The 17,663-nt window shown below is 47.9% G+C and overlaps 2 pseudogenes; both read right to left on the bottom strand.

Annotated features, from left to right (window-relative positions):
- Window positions 1–2,673: 2,673 nt before the first annotated feature.
- On the bottom strand, window positions 2,674–4,365 carry LOC123057094 (GDSL esterase/lipase At4g10955-like; annotated as a pseudogene).
- A 2,918-nt stretch (window positions 4,366–7,283) lies between these two features.
- LOC123062977 (chitinase CLP-like) lies at window positions 7,284–12,074 on the bottom strand (annotated as a pseudogene).
- Between the last annotated feature and the right edge of the window lie 5,589 nt (window positions 12,075–17,663).

Below are 17,663 nucleotides of genomic sequence, written 5' to 3'. Positions count from 1 at the left end.
ATAATATGGATATGACATATACTTGATGACTTAGCTAGGATCCACGCATCCAGTCAAACTAATCTGCGGTACATTCACCTAATGATTTAACAACTCTTTATAATGTAAAACAATCACTAAATTAAATTGAAAACACAAAATTAAAGTAAAAATAAAAAATAAAACCAAAACACACCCAAACATTTAGTACCGGTTGGTGTTACCAACCGGTACTAATGTCCTACGCTCGCACGGAGCTGCCTCGTGCCACGTGGTTGCCCTTTAGCACCGGTTCGTGCTGAACCAGTACTAAAGGGGGGGGCCTTTAGTGCCCACAATTTAGTGCCGGTTACCGAACCGGCACTAAAGGGCCTTACGAACCGGTGCTATTGCCCGGTTCTGCACTAGTGGCTTGTCACCATGGATCTTGGTGATCCTGAAATCGAGCAAGACAATATAGACATTTGGGTCCTTGTTGATACGCCATCAATTCTACCGCTATGTGGGTTTCTCAAACATAGTTATTAGCTAATTTATATTGTTTATTTCAAAATAGTTGATAGCTTATTTCCATTGACAGCTTATTTTCATTCTTCAAAGAATGTGCGGGAGATGGTAGACAAAACCCACTACACCGATGGCTTCGAATTAACTTATTAGGAGAAAAATCATCTGCTCGGATTTTGTACTAACATTGAGAATTACAATATTTACAATCAAACTCCTCAACATTATGGTCAATACGTACCACTAGTGCATGTGTTGAACTACGGTAACTACCATGGAGATACCCTGGTAAGATTTTTTACTATTACGACATCCGTGCATCTTTTGCATACTTCTAAAACTAGTACATTATTGCTAACTATGAAGTTATTACTATGTTTTTCAACAGATAATCCAAGAGAATTGTGTGCCTCATTTGATGTATCAGAAAGGTAGCCTTAATATTTTGAACATACAGCCAGGTCATCCTGCGAATCTCAACTGTCCATACCAGATTTCTAAAAGGAACGGAGACATGCAAATCAAAGGATGGAAAAAATGTATGGGCAGTCGTAAGGAGATTCTTGGAAGCAAAAGGAAGCGAAACGCAAGAATTGGAGACAGGATGATCTCCATTCTCCATAATGGAGAGTCAGGGTCTATATTGTTTTATACTATTTTACCTTGAAGAGGGTATTTAGGTCCTACCAAATACTGATGATCATGTGCTAAGAACAATTAAGTAGGGTTGGTTCGATGACTATGAGGATGATGATCGTATGACTTGTTATTAATAACGAGTAGAAGTTGTATGATGATAATTAGTAGACTTGTTATTATATATGATGATGCATGATGCGAGCATGAATAGTTATTATATATCAGCGGGTGAAATGAACATGGATTGGATTGAAGTGAAGGCATGCATTTGGAGAATCTCATTAAGTATGGCTTTGCCATGGTAAAATTACAGAAGATAGCACACAGCCCAAGACCATTAAAGCTCCATTTGAGTCTCATGCACGCTGAGTTTTCATTTTCCCACCCAGATGAATATGATTAAGTTCAGATTCCATACCTAGACCTACTATACTTCCTTCAACAGCCAGTCGTGCAAACAATTTACGGTACTCTAATATATCTTCATTCTGCACCAACAAAAGCACATACATGAGTCACCAGTGCGCCCTAAATCTGTTTCTATAGGTTACTGCTCCTTGTTACTTGGACTCAAATCTGAAGCATTCAGACAATTGACACAGAACGGCCAAGTTTTGTTCAAATGGACAACAAAATACAGTACATAACAAAAGTATCATGTGGCTCCAACCAAATACTCCCTCCATTCCAAATTACTCGTCGCAGAAATGGATGTATCTAGAACTAAAATATATCTAGATACATCCATATCTGCGACAAATAATTCGGAACGGAGGGAATATGGAAGTATCATGGCTCCAACAAAATATGTATATGACGGCAGAAATTCTACACTGGCTAACTAATATCATCACGGGATAAAGCCCAATGATCGGCCACAAGGGCCACACAATGACACTAGAGGCCTCCCTCTAATCAGAAAAACAAAGAAGAGTACGAGGGGGTAGGAGGGGTGGGGGCTGACCTCCTGGGGCGTCGGCGTCGAAGGAGAAGGCGAGCAGGTGGCCGCCGTCATCGTCGCGCTCCAGCCGCAGGGTATGCCCCTTGATGTTGACGCCGACGCTCACTGCAACGGCCCTGTGCCGCTCCACGTGCGTGGGGAACGGCACCGGCGGCGGCGCGCCGGCGCCTGGGCGCCATGGCGGGTACTGGTGATAGTACGGCGGGGGCACCCCATGCAAATGAGGCCGCGGCGGTGGCAGGTTGGGGCGGCCGCTGCTTCCGGCGTTGCCCATCGGCAGCGACGACGAGCAGGTGGGCTGGTTTAATGGTACTGACGTTTTTGCAAAAAGCCTCCGGATGCACTAGTATTGACCCTAGGCTCGACCAAGTGGCGGTCAAAGCCGAGCTGGCGGCCGCTGACTCGGCCAAGTCAACGAGTACGTAGAGGAAATCATATAAATGGACCAAAGTGAACCCCTTCCGCAAGTACGTGTACCGTAGTTCGGTATTCTGAAGTAGTGGTACTAAACTGTCAACCGGCTCAAATTTTGTCACCTACAGTCAATTTTTCTCTTTGTGATTTGGTGAGAAGAAGTTGCATGGTAGCTATAGGCTATAGCTGCTGGGACTTAACCCGAGCTCGGCGTCTGCTTTCCACCACTGCTGCAGCTCGTGCGCGTGGAACCGCCGGTGGAGCCAGTTGACGTCCTTGTCCATGCTTGAGTTCCTCCACAGCGTCGCCGACGGCAGGAGGTGTGGCAGCTCCTTCTCCTTGGAACGCACGAACGAGTAGAGCATGTCACGGTACGAAAGCTTTACGGCGGACCCGGCGAGACCGTGGAAGCACTTTTCGAGCTGCCTCCGCTGCTCGAAGTGGTCGATAAAGCCCTGGCAGACGATGTCCTTGTCGTGGACGTACAGACTGGGCACCCACCGTGACAGCTTGTGGAAGATCTCCTCCATGTGCCTCCGGTGGGGACTCAGGACCAACCCGAGACCAGCCTTGATGAGGTTGTTGGCGTCTTGCAGCTTCGTCTTCACCGGCTCCGACAGCGGCGACAGGAGCAGCTTGTTGATCACCGGAGCCAACGACACCTGAGGCGGGTTGAAGAGGAAGGTCGGCAGGTTGCGCCCCTGCTTGCTGTCCAGCATCATAGCCCGCCCCACGTCCAGCGCCACCGAGGCGCCGAGAGAGTGCCCCGTGAGCCAGACGTCGGAGTCGGCGGGGACGCCGGGGATGGTGGCGAGGAGGCTCTCCACCCCGAGGCGCGCGCGCTTGCAGCGCTTCGAGTCGGGGAGGGTGTTGAAGATGACCTTGAAGTCGAGGCAGAAGTCGTGCACCGCCTTGGGGTGCAGCGGCATGGTTCCTCGGAAGGCGATGATGTAGCGCGGAGAGGAGGGGTGGCGAGGAGGCGGGGCCACGTGCTTGTAAATGGCGCCGAAGATGAACTGGTCGCGACTGTGCATGAAGGAGCGGTCTGTGAGCACGCTCACCAGGTCGAAGTGGAAGCTCTTCCACCACGCCGGCGCCAGCGCTTTCGGCTCTATCCTGCACAGTGTCCTGTCGTTCTCGAGGACGTAGGTCCCTTTGACGAGGCGGCGATGCAGCGCCGGTGCTCCTCCCTGTCCCTGTGAGCATATACATACATGCACGATATATGGTTATGGATCAGTTTGATTCATTACGACTCATCAAATGATGAGTCCTGTATATATTTAACTAAAACATGCTACATCTGTCCTGATTTACTAGTCTCTGGTATTTTAGGTTATATTTTAATTAATGGTATTAAATTATACATAAAAAACAATATTATTGAAAATTACTCCCTCCGCTCTAAATTACTCGTCGTAGAAATGGATGTATCTACAACTAAAATACATCTAGATATATTCATACCTGCGACAAGTAATTCGAAACGGAGGAAGTACATTGAATACGAACAGTGGCGTAGCCAGACCAATACTCCAGGGTGGTCAATTGATGAAAATATTTAAATATATTTATTTAGTTTCAAAGAAATATTTCTTTACTACACTATATACAAGTTATGGGGAAATTCCAGGGTGGTCCACGGACCACCCTGGCCACCCCCTAGCTACGCCACTGAATACGAATCCAATAATATAATTTCTTATGACATGAATTAATGTGATCAAACTTTAAGAAAATACGACGAAGACTAATGTTCCTAGACGAAGGCAGTACCAGTCGATCCTAGTTCCCGGAGAAATCATGCGCATCGGCCCGGAGACATTGAAGCGGTCGGCGTCGGCGGGGTGAACGTGTGAAGCCATTGCTCAGATATCTGGATCGAGCTAGCTAGCTAGCTAGACGAATTAAGCACAAGCTAGCTTACAAGCTGAGCTTGCTTTTGCCCTTTTTCTCTCCCGCTGCTTAAAATTGCTACAACAAGACGCACATATATAGGTGGGCTTGAACACCTAGTAGTAGCTTACAATGGTTTAGTTATGTCCGCTTGGTTTAATAAAATTAACCATCGGCTTAAATTCAGTCCAATTGAGGTCCACCGCATATGGACCCAGTCGAGTGGTACTTAGGACGTACCCTTTGCAATTGTATACACCATACGCGCACGAGATAACGTCACTACGAGACCCAGTCGAGTGTATGTGTTTGGTTAATTGACTCTGCTCTCAAAGACTTTCAGGCCCCCGATACTCGGCCGACCGACCCGATCAAATGGCTGGCGCACTCGCACAGACTCACGTTGGTCACTCAAGCTTTATTAAGGTTCCATATGTTCATCGGATTTTTCTAATAGACGCTCACATGCGCTGTTAGAATAATTCAAGACGCGTAGTCGGTCTATTAAAGAACATGCAATCACACGAGGCACGCGATGGGGACGTTGCATGAAAATGAAAATAAAAATCTACGAACACCCATGATCTAATCTAGAAGATGCATAGCAACGAGAGGAGAGTGTGTCTATGTTCGCTCGTAGACCGAAAGCGGAAACGTAGATAACGCGGTTGATGTAGCCGTACACTTCGCGATCCAATCACAATCCAACCAATCTAGTGCCAAACGTGTTAGAAGTATAATTACGTTTAAGATAGAGATAAGAGATAGAGATAGGATAGGTTTAGCTGGTCCTCTATTCCAAGTCTCTCTCCCTCCATTGTACTTCTATATATACCACATACATGGGTCAGATCAATACAACATAACATTCAATCATCCTACAATTTCTACATGGTATTAGAGCGGTTTGTCCCATGACGCCGATCCTAAAACCTTCCACAACTTCCGCAGCGCGTCGTCCCCGAGGAGATTAATCTCCTCTCCCCGGGGGCGCGGCATCCGATCAATTGAAGATTAGATTGGTTCTTTAGATTAGTTTAGCTACAAATTTCTGAAATTCTCGTAGATTAGTTTTTCCATTAGCCACCAAAACTCTACGATCGGATCTACTCCGGTGAACAAAATCTTCTGGTGCCTTCCTGAGTAAGATGCAATCTTCATCGCCTTTTCCGTTGCGACACGGCATCGACACTTGGTCGCCGTGAGGGACGTCTTCAAGCGACACATTATTATCGACACGCCGCTGCGACGTCATCGCCGACACTTCATCGCCAAGGTCTTCATCAATGTGGTCTTCACCAACATCTTCGTCAACACACCGCCGCTGCCTTGTCCACAAGATGGACACCTAGCGTCCTCTGACAGACTTTTCTGCAAGACGCGACCTCGACGACGGTAATGACCGCGTCACGACGACGGCATTGACCGCGTCATCCACGACGGCACGACTACATCGACACGGCGTCACTATAGTGACGACCCTACACGGCCACACGGTTCTGGCAAAACCGATGTGTGCTCGATGGGTTTCCTCCGGTCTTGGCAAAACCGGTGGACTCATCGCCGACGGCACCCTCTGACATCCGCAAGGTGCATCGTCCACGACTGCAGCTCCGTCATCTACAACATCGCGCAATTTTTTGCGCCTCCAGCTTTGTGCGGCTTCATCATCCACGACTATCTCGACCACGGCTACATCACATGATCGGCTACCTCGACATTGACATTCATGGCTACGTCTACAGCAACACATCGGCAACCACTCCAGTCAACAGCGTCCGCGTCGTCACTAGCGTCCACGCCACTTCCGCTGTGACTGCGGGAGGGAATAGAGGAGAAGGTAGGAAGGCACCAGAAAGGGACGCAATCACCGCCCTAGGTGCTGACCCATCAGAGACGCAGTTGATGATGGTGCAGCGGAGAAGACGACGGAAGCACAAGAGTTCAAATTCATTCGTCATTGTCCGCTTCACTCCCGCTACAACTGAGGGGGAATGTTAGAAGTATAATTACGTTTAAGATAGAGATAAGAGATAGAGATAGGATAGGTTTAGCTTGTCCTCTACTCCAAGTCTCTCTCCCTCCATTGTACCTCTATATATACCCCATACATGGGTCAGATCAATACAACACAATATTCAATCATCCTACAATTTCTACAGAACGAACGGCGCATCCGAGTTTAGTAGATATGCGGCTCGATGATGTCTCCGCCTTTCTTGATCCAGCAAAAGAAGGCGAGGAAGTAGATGGGGTCACAGCCAACACAACAACGTGATGATGATGGAGTTAGAACACCGGCAGGGCTTCGCTAAGCTCTACACGGGCGTGTAGTGTGTCCAAAGATAGAGAGGAGGCAGCGGGGCTGTGGTGTGCCTTTGGTGCACCCCCTCCCCTTAATATATAGGTGTTGGAGGGGCTAGGAGTCCAGCCCTTCTCCTCCTTTATTTTGAGAATGCCCTTCTCCTAGGGCTGGTGCCGGGGGGAAGGGAGGTTGGACTCCTAGTCCTTCTCCATCATGTCCTAACCACATGGGCCTTTAGGGGCTGGTGCGCCTGGCCCATGTAGGCCAGGGCGTCCCCCCTCAGCCCGTGCTGACCTATGGGGCATCGTGGAACCCTTTGTGGACTTCTGGAATCCTCTGGAACCTTCTGGACTGCAAGGATCCGATGACTCCCCTACAAAACCACCACCATCTACAGATGTCCTGCCAGGATCAGGCTATGTGCAACACACAAGCTGCACATAATATGCACCATCGACAAGAAGAGCTTCTGATGTTACATCGTGTGGCAGCTCATTTAGGTCAGGAGGCGGCTCATCAATCATTTTTTCTCTCCACCTGCATATACAACAGAGGAAGTGGAACAAACACACCAATCGGTAGTGAGTTTGTAACTAATAACACAAAAACAAACCAGATGGACACACAAATTGCACATACATACGGTCCAATTATTAGCCCGAAAAGTAGAAAAGATAAACATACAAATTGCACAGTGAAAGTTCTGTTCTGAAATTGAAGTGACTGCAATGTTTAGTTTCCGAAGAAACTGGTGCTTCTGCAACTGGACATGCGGAAGTCGAGCGGCACGCTGAACCCGAGCACCTGTTTCTCCAGGTCGAACACCAGCAGGTTGTTCTCCAGCTGCTTCCCGCCGACCACCACCGCCGGCTCGCCCTCCACCAGCATGCCTCCGGGCCCCACCGGCCGCTTCAGCATTGGGAACCCGCCCTTGTAGCACAGCTCGAACGGCTTCGGCGCCGGCACCACCCGCTTCACCGTGCTCGTCGGATTCTTCTTCCCCCTGCACGCCATTTCTGACAGCCATCCATCAGCGAGCTTAGTTTAGCTGTTTTAATTGACACTCCTACTTGCCTGTGATGGCGCCGTGGTTCACGATGAAAGGATGAATACCTGGTAATGGCGGCGTCGAACGCCTTGGCGAACACGCGGAACACGTCGGGACGCATGATCATGTACGGCGTGGCGGTGCTCAGCACGACGCCGCGTCGAGGTCGAGCGCGCCGCGGATCAGGGCCGCTGGAGCGTCGGCCTCATGCCACGACACGGAGATGCCCTTGACAGGGATGTAGTAGCCGGCAGCATTCGCCGGGTTCGTGAGGAGCGGGGTGAAGTACGGGTCCAGAGGCACGTAGTCGTAGCCCAAGGTCGCGAAGTCGGGGAGGCACAGGGCGAACTTACCTCCGAAGCCGCGCTGGGCGGCGAGCTGCGATGGCAGCGAGAGCGGGCGCCGGGAGAACCCCGCGACGCCGGTGGCGCCCGCGGGGAGCGACCTCAGCAGGCTGCCCGGCACGCACGCGCCGACGACGGCGAACGACTCTTCCGGGGGAAGCTCCATGGCGCCGTCGGTGGTGTTAGCCGACATCGCGAAGCTCGTGAGGCCGCCGGTGGAGCACTCGCGGGTGGCCGGATTGCCCGCGCAGGCGCATCCCGACCCCGGCTCCACGTGCGGGCAGCGGCGTGGCCACTGCTGGCTGGCCGCGCCCCCGCACGGACCGGACTGGCTTGCCACATTGCTGTGTGATGACGACGGCGGCGGGCACGTCAACCAGACGAGCGAGCCGGCGAGGTCGAGGAGGAGCGGCGACTTGTCGGCCTTGACGGTGATGGTGTAGAGAAAGGTGATGGGGTCCTTGGCGAGCTTGGTGACCAGTGGTTTGTGCGGGGTTTGCTCGCTGCTCGCCGGCGTGCATGACAGCATCAGGACGAGCGACGAGAGGATGGCACGATGAAACACATGGTTCTTGGGAGTAGGGTGGAAAAGCTTGGCTCGGGCAGACATTTCTGCACTCGATCTGTATGATGGCTTGGGATTTGGGAAGAGGATGCATACTCTGGCTACATGATCTGAGTGTATTTATACTAGTACTTCTCAAGCTCGTAAAACTACTCGATCTGAATGTCAAATTTGCACGGCTAGCTTGTTTTCGGATACCGAGGAGTTGACAGTTCCGTCAAGTCAAGATCTTTAAACCTAGATCTTAAGATTCTTAAACCTAGGCTAGATCTTAATTATGTTTAGACTAAATTGGTTAGACTTTGGATTTATTTTGGGATTTTTCGGCAGTATGAGGTCCTTCAAAACTGTTAGATCGAAGGCTAGCCTTTCTTTTTCCAAGGCATACCACCACTATCACGGTGATGATTTATCTAGGGTACCAGTGGAAGTTATGCTTCTCTCTGTCTTTCTGGAAATTACTTCGATTCACAAAGGTGAAACCAGAGGAGATTGAGACAACAAGCGTACAACCAACTGGTGTATGGAAGTCTGGAACTGTGCAAAGCATAAGAAGCTTATCAAAAATGTATGGTAAATGGTAGTGTCTTTTTTCCCTTAGAATACATGAGTTTGGATTTTTTTTTCCCCCTTAAGAAACTGAAGTTAATTCATTAATCATATGCAGCTCCTTTTTCTTTAGAAAGTGCCTACTCGATCTGGATGCATTTATATATACTACCTCTCAAGCTTGTTAGATGTTACTCACTACTCTGAATAGCTACTCGATCTGAATGTCAAAATTGCAAGCCTAGCTCTGTTCGTGTTTTATGATACTGAGGAGTTGACAGTTTGTCAAGTCAAGATTTTAAACCTTAGCTACATTTTAATTATGTCTAGACACGAGGCATCGAGATGCTATGTGCCGATCTCAACCTTCTATTCTCCTTCCATAATATTAACTGCCCGTGGCTCAATTTATTCTTGGCATGGGCACATTTTGTTAGATTTATTTTGGGATTTTTTGGCAGTATGAGGTGCTTCTAAACTGTTGGATCGAAAAGGCTCGTGGACCGGAGTCCGAGACGGGTCCAAGTCAGACGGTTTGGATACAGGAAAATCTCAATTGTTACTCTGTCGACCCGGAGGCCTTATCTATGTTACAAAAGTTGGCTGTGGACTCCACATCTTGTCCTGGTTTCCAACTACATGAGGGACTGCTGAAACAAGACAGTAAGATCTGGGTAGGAGCAAATGTTGGTCTGAAAACAAAGCTGATCCAGGCGTTTCACTCTACTCCAGTGGGAGGTCATTCAGGTATTCTGCCTATATACCAGAGTCAAATAGCTGTTTAATTGGAAGGGAATGAAGACAGATATGCAATTGTTCAATCTTTAATATAAGAAAGAAAACAAAATACAACTTAAGGGAGAAGGAAGAACACGGTGAGCTTAAATATGAGGAATACACAAGAACTGTTAAGTACTAGATAATAAGAGAATAGGAAATTCCAAGAAGCGAGTAGTAAAAGGAGTAACTAAATTAAGATGACATATAGTATGGCCCATGATAGGAGCCCCTGAACATATCTGTCATGTTAATTGTTATAACAAAGCGTTCATATGTTGAGCATAGCTGCTGGTAATAGGCCTTTCCTGGTACAGTTTCATTGTCAATACTCTGAAATATAATGTCTAGGTGCATTTTCAGATTGTTCTTGAGTATATTGAAGATAGCATGATCTTGCAAGCTAGAAAACTTGAATCAAAATTAATAAATACATGAATTTGGAGACAGGTAGGGAAATAACAGAATGTACCATACCATGTCAAGGGCAGAGGATATTACACCTCTCTTATAGTTGGATCATGAACCTTTAATCCTACTATTGCTCTGGATGAACTGTAAGTAGGAAAGGGAGATCTCAAATGGGTGTTCATAAGTATCAAAGTGGGGAATGGTACGGACGCGGCTAATCTGCACCCGAGCTCATATGCTCCCGCATGAACAGTAAAATCGAAAAAAAATCAAAAAAAAACAAAAAATTCCAAAAAAATTTTGAGAGAAACATTGACAAAAGTTCTAAGTGCCTGCAAAAATTCGTCATGAAATCACATTCCTAGAAGGCGTGGCAAAAAAAACAAAAATAGTACTCTGAAAAAGCTACTTTCAAATGCATTTTGAAGCACTGAATTTGTTTTTTTTTTGCCACGCCTTACAGGAATGTGATTTCATGATGAATTTTTGCAGGCACTTAGAACTTTTGCCAATGTTTCTCTCAAAAAAAATTGGAATTTTTTGAATTTTTTTCGATTTTTTTCGATTTTACTGTTCATGCGGGAGCATATGAGCTCGGGTGCAGAATGGACTTTTCGGGAATGGTACATACTATTTGGAACAAAATTATGAGACTATTTCTTGCCCTCGAGTGAACCTGAACTTCTTGCACTGACGATGTTCCTCATATTTGCAATGCAGCTGCTCAGTGCTTCCTGAATGTCAACATATTTGAAGCAGGTAAAATCAAAATGCATGGACAGAAAAAATAGAGATTGAATTATTATGGTGTTCTACAGTACGTCAATGAAAAAATCCCACTGAAATAGAAAGAAAATTATCATCTAGTCTGAAACAACATTACATGCATTTTGGATACGTACAGTTGTATCCAAACCCATTCGTACTAAAAGTATGACAACTAATTGAAACTCCCCGGGTACACCTCAAGTATCCCAACCATTCTTAGTAAAATTTCAGATCCTGTGGATACATGCTGCTGCCTCCAAACTAATTTAAGTAATAAGGCAGAAAAAAATGGTTGCAATTTCCTCAAAGACATAGCTGAAATCCAGAACGAGATTTGGGATCCAAGGAGCTGAACCAGTTTTGGGGATTACTATGCATCCAAACCACAGTCTATAGATCAGATCTGAGGCCGGATTTGGGGATTCCTAGAGCTGCACCAGATTTGGGGATCCGGAGATGCCAGAAACAGGAAACAGCCCGAGTTTTGAGATTTAGATCACGTACCTCCATGACGCCAGTGAACTGCTCGAGTTGGGGTGGATTCTCAACGGTGGCGTCGATGGAGGCGTGGTCCGAGCAGGGCCGTGGTGGAGGAGCACGCCAAGCGTTGGTGTCGCAGGGTGATGTCCAGAACGGAGATGGGACCAATAGCGGAGGAGCCATGGATGGTGGTGGCCGGCGGGCACAGATCCATATCGGAGAGCAGGTTGAGGCGCTCAGGTGACCTTGCAAGGCACTGGGATGGTGGTCGGAGGCCTCGAATGCAGGGAGGGATTGGGTGGTGCAGAAGGAAGGGATAAGGAGATTTGGGGGGATTGGATTTGGGCGTGCTGCGATGACGGGCGCGAAAAGAGGGCTCCATGGCGGGGCGTAGTTTCCAGATGGGCGGGGCTGAAAATTCTTCGCGGCCTAGTGTTTCGCGGGTGGGTCGAAAATTGTATTCCTGTTGGTACAGCCCACAGGAATGTTGGACATATTCCTGACGTGCATGGGTCGACCGACAGCCCAATTGTTTTTCCTGTGGGCCAGTTGCGGGCCCGACAGGAAAATTAGTCAACTCACAGAAATATTACGGTTTCTGATAGTGACAAGCAAAACATGAGTTGTACAAAACACCGGGACTACTACAGCCTTTGCCCATTCCTGGCAGTCCTTGGCAGGCCATCAGTATGGATTTCATTGAGGGTTTACCTAAATCTGAGGGGTACTCGGCCATTTTGGTAGTAGTTGACCGCTTTACGAAAGTAAGCCACTTCCTACCAGTGAAGCATCCATTCACAGCAGTTTCTGTGGCAAAGGTGTTCCTCAATAACATTGTGATACTACATGGATTACCACTGGTTATTGTATCTGACAGAGATAAGATCTTCACCAGTTCTGAAAGAAATATGCCCTAGAGGCAATAATAAAGTTGTTATTTATATTTCCTTATATCATGATAAATGTTTATTATTCATGCTAGAATTGTATTAACCGGAAACTTAGTACATGTGTGAATACATAGACAAACAGAGTGTCACTAGTATGCCTCTACTTGACTAGCTCGTTAATCAAAGATGGTTAAGTTTCCTAGCCATGGACAAAGAGTTATCATTTGATAAATGGGATCACATCATTAGAGAATGATGTGATTGACTTGACCCATCCGTTAGCTTAGCACGATGATCGCTTAGTTTACTGCTATTGCTTTCTCCATAACTTATACATGTTCCTATGACTATGAGGTTATGCAACTCCCGAATATCGGAGGAACACTTAGTGTGCTATCAAACGTCACAACGTAACTGGGTGACTATAAAGATGCTCTACAGATGTCTCCGATGGTGTTTGTTGAGATGGCATAGATCGATATTAGGATTTGTCACTCTGTGTATCGGAGAGGTATCTCCGGGCCCTCTCGGTAATGCACATCACTATAAGCCTTGCAAGCAATGTGACTAATGAGTTAGTTACGAGATGTTGCATTATGGAACGAGTAAAGAGACTTGTCGGTAACGAGATTGAACTAGGTATTGAGATACCGACAATCGAATCTCGGGCAAGTAACATACCGATGACAAAGGGAACAATGTATGTTGTTATGCGGTTTGACCGATAAAGATCTTCGTAGAATATGTAGGAACCAATATGAGCATCCAGGTTCCGCTATTGGTTATTGACCGGAGATGAGTCTCGGCCATGTTTACATAGTTCTCGAACCCGTAGGGTCCACACACTTAACATTCGGTATTATGAGTTTATGTGTTCTGATGTACCGAAGGTTGTTAGGAGTCCCGGATGATCTCACGGACATGAAGAGGAGTCTTGAAATGGGCGAGACATAAAGATCGATATATTGGAAGGCTATGTTTGGACATAGGAATGGTTCCGGGTGAGTTCGAGCACTTACCGGAGTACAGGGGGGTTACCGGAACCCCTCGGGGAGTCAATGGGCCTTATTGGGTCCTAGTGGGAGAGAAGAGGAGGCAGCCAGGTGGAGGGCGTCCCCTCCCAAGCCTAATTCGAATCGGGTGCGCGGGGGGGGGGGCTTTCCTTTCTCCTTCTCCCTCTTCCTTCTTTTCCTAGTGGGAATAGGAAAGGGGGAGTCCTACTCCTACTAGGAGGAGGACTCCTCCCCCTTGGCGCACCTAGAGGGCCGGCCGGCCTCCCCCTCCCTCCTTTATATACGTGGGGAGGGGGGCACCCTAGAACACATCAAAGTTGATTGTTTAGCCGTGTGCGGTGCCCCCCTCCACAGATTTCCACCTCTGTCATATCGTTGTAGAGCTTAGGCGAAGCCCTGCGTCGGTAACTTCATCATCACTGTCATCATGTCGTCGTGCTGATGAAACTCTCCCTCGACCTCAGCTGGATGTAGAGTTCGTGGGACGTCACCGAGCTGAACGTGTGCAGATCGCGGAGGTGCCGTACCTTCGGTGCTAGGATCGGTCGGATCGTGAAGATGTACGACTACATCAACCGCGTTGTCATAACGCTTCCACTTACGGTCTACGAGGGTACGTGGACAACACTCTCCCCTCTCGTTTATATGCATCACCTAGATGGATCTTGCGTGTGCGTAGGAATTTTTTTGATATTACTGCGTTCCCTAACAGTGGCATCCGAGCCAGGTCTATGCGTGGATGTTATATGCACGAGTAGAACATAAAGGAGTTGTGGGCGTGGGTATATACACACACTAGGGAAAAGCCTAGTAGCAGCAAGGGTTTTGGGCGTCTCAGTAGCGCGGGTGCCGGCGCTACTAATAAGGCGCTACAACTAACGTATAGCAGTAGCGCCTGTTGTCCCACGCTACTGCTATACATGAATAGCTGTAGCGCTCTTTGGGAAAGGGTGCTACTGATATTATCTGCAGCGCTGTTTGCTGGGACGCGCTACTGGTAAGGAGGCGCTACTGCTAAATTTCCCCCCTCGCTACTACTAGTTTATTTATTAGTTTTTTCCTGCACATTTGTTTTGTATTTGAATAGGCTTTATACAATAATCTTTAGCATATCATACACATACAAATGTAATCATAGCATATACATACAATTAGTCTCATCAAATCATGTCGTCATCATAATCATCATCCAACACAAAGTGGTCTCTCGTCATCATCTTGAAAATAGCGATACAAGTGCCGATTACTTGAAAATACATCGTCATCCATCTAAACAATGATATACGCGAGAAGAGCTATCACTTTGAGAACATGAGTTCGTATCCCTCTCTCGCATTAGCGTGAAACTAAACTAACTACTGTCTGTCGCTCGGAAACCGGAAACCGGTACACCTGGGCGGCCTGACACTCCGGCCACTTGTCATATATATACTCCTGGTGTAGCACTTCTTCGCCATCTATGATCTATGCACCTGCATCATCGCATGAGTCGATGATATGCAACATATATAGTTGAGCAACAGAAAGAGACGGACTTGGCAAAAATAGAAACAACATATCATAAGCATAAATAACAAAGTTCATCGTACCCCAAAATGCCCTAACTAGAGTGATTTTCGCTAGTCGAGGAGGAGGACAGTTTAATTACATCACAAATAAAGTTTCACCGTGCATAACTCAAAGTTTTGTCATACAGAAAGTATGGACTAAACGGACACATTGTCATATATCGACAATCACTCCAACATGTCGTTCCATCCATCCAAGTCAGGGAGATAGTCCCCGAGCCTAGTGAAAGGCTTCAGGTCGAGATGCTGAGAGGCTATCCATGTTCGGACGTCTTCCCGCGACATTTGTCCTTCTCCGTAGAACATCCCTATTTTTCTGACGACCTCCTTCATGATGATTTGGGCAAGTTCGCGCTGGATGTTATAGAACTCAGCTCGAAGTCGATGATCCTCGATATCTCCTATGTCCTTTGCCCATTGCAGAATATGGGCATCGCCGGAAGAAGGTGCCATGTGAAGGTTCTGGTGATCCCGTCTGTACTCCAGCATGTGGTGTAGGACATAGAATCCATCATTAAGAGAATCATTCGGTTGCTGGATGCAGCAGAAGTCGGTCTTATGGCCGAAGGCGACCCTGCCGCCCCTTATCTTCTTGTCCCTGACCTCTCCACCCATTGATTGGTAGTAATACATAGCACTGTCGAGAACATCCTTGATGTGGGTGTAATCCTTTTTGTGAATGTTCTTCGACGAGTCCAAGTAAAGAGCGTGGGAGAATCGGGGGTAGAGGATGATGAGGACGGCGCGCCCGCCGCTGCGCAAAATAAGTCCTCAAATTAATTAGCCTCCACCATGCAAATGAATGATTGAAATCGAAGGAAGGATAGCAGCGCGGATGACTTACACGGGATGATAAGGCACGAGAATCGCCCCCTTGTCCTTATTGGCGAGCATGAAACTGGCGATGTAATCCCTCGCGTATTCACGGTGCTTTGTGCAGACTCCCAAGAAGCCCTCGTGCATGTAGTACGGGTCAGCGACACAGATATGAGATATCTGCTCAACCCCGATGATGTAGTTCATGTGCAAGGCATAAAGGCGGACAAACGTAAAATCCAGCTTATTCACGTGAAACATGTCGAATATGTAATCGAATCGGAGGAAGAACTTATCCGCGGGGAAGCTGTCGACGTACGATATTTGCCGCGGAACGTTAACCACGTAGAGTGGGTATGCTGGATCTTTCGAGGCGATGAGGTCTTTCTCTACCCACAGCACATCGTCATGAAGTCTCTTTAGGTCGCTGAATATGGCCCGTAGCACTGTTGCAGGTAGGATTGGTTGACCGGGGATATGCCATTTATCCGCATCAGGGATATATATATACATGGTCCTGAAGCCGAGGCTGCTGAGGTGGCTGGATCATAGAAACAGCTTTTTTGCCTTTCCTCGCTCTCTTCCTAAACTTCTTTACTACCGGCGGGTCGTCTATAATACGTTGAGACGGCAATTCAGGCACCGACTCATGACGCTCAAACCCTGAGGAGGCGCCAGTATAGACATACTGTTCAGCAGCGCCATCGTCGTCCTCATCCTCATCCATGGCGATGTCATCAGCGACTAATGGAGCCTCCTCCTTACCCCGTCCGCTATCACCCAACCCGACACCCAACGCTAATTGGGTAGGTGCGGTGTTGATGTTTATACCTTGCTTAGGCTGCGTGCTCGTGGGTGTGCTCCCGGCCGCCTCCAGACGAAGCTGACTCTTTGGCCACAACAGGACCCACCCAACATTGCAACAATCACCAAGCCGTTGCGGTGTCTCGTCGTCATCCCCCAGTAGTACTGGAGGAGGCAAATTCTCATGGCCCGGTTTGACACTGGCCACAGAAACCTTGAAGACGTTCGGGGGGATCGGCCGGCTGTGGAACAATGGTTCCTTCGGCTCCATTATCGTCGCCTTCCCCACGTTCACCTTCTGGTCGCCGATGGTGTACAATATGGTGCACGGGGGTTCGTCGGCCTGCAAAGAAAAGTCTACGACGTGAGACATCTAAAAGGCAACGAAAACGCGAGATTATACATTTATATTGAAGGGGCCGGTGTGACAGATACCGTGAGGGTGTTGAGCTCAGCCAAAGACGAAGCACCGCCTAGCATGTCCGATGCGGGAGCAGGTGCAGCTGCAGGTGCTGGTGCAACGCTACTGGAGCTGCTCCCCGCCAAGAAGTCAGCAAGGAGAAAGTCCGCTGTATTTTTTTCTGGATTTTGCCTGGTCCAATTGAAAATGGCCGGAACCAAGGTAGTAGAAATATCTACAGCCACCTGTTTTGCGGCAGCTACCGCTATTGCGACTGTCTGCGTTAATTTCTTCTCAACCGCAATCTCAACCCTCTTGTCAATGTTTTCTTCATTTAACCTCCGTCTTTCCTTTCTCTCCTCCGTGGTCTCACGGCAGTACTTCTTCCACATGGCGCCGTCTCTGACACCGTGCGCGCATCCATACGACGGTCGAGTATCCACCGGTTGTTGTTTCAATATGTTCAACGCCCGGTTGAATGGAGTGTCCCACTTGGGCCTCACCAATGCCTCAGACGGCGAGTCACTTT

Source organism: Triticum aestivum, chromosome 3A (genome assembly GCF_018294505.1).
Source record: "Triticum aestivum cultivar Chinese Spring chromosome 3A, IWGSC CS RefSeq v2.1, whole genome shotgun sequence".
Lineage (NCBI taxonomy): Eukaryota > Viridiplantae > Streptophyta > Magnoliopsida > Poales > Poaceae > Triticum > Triticum aestivum.
Note: the sequence above shows the minus strand (reverse complement) of the source record. Positions and strands in the feature narration are given on the sequence as shown.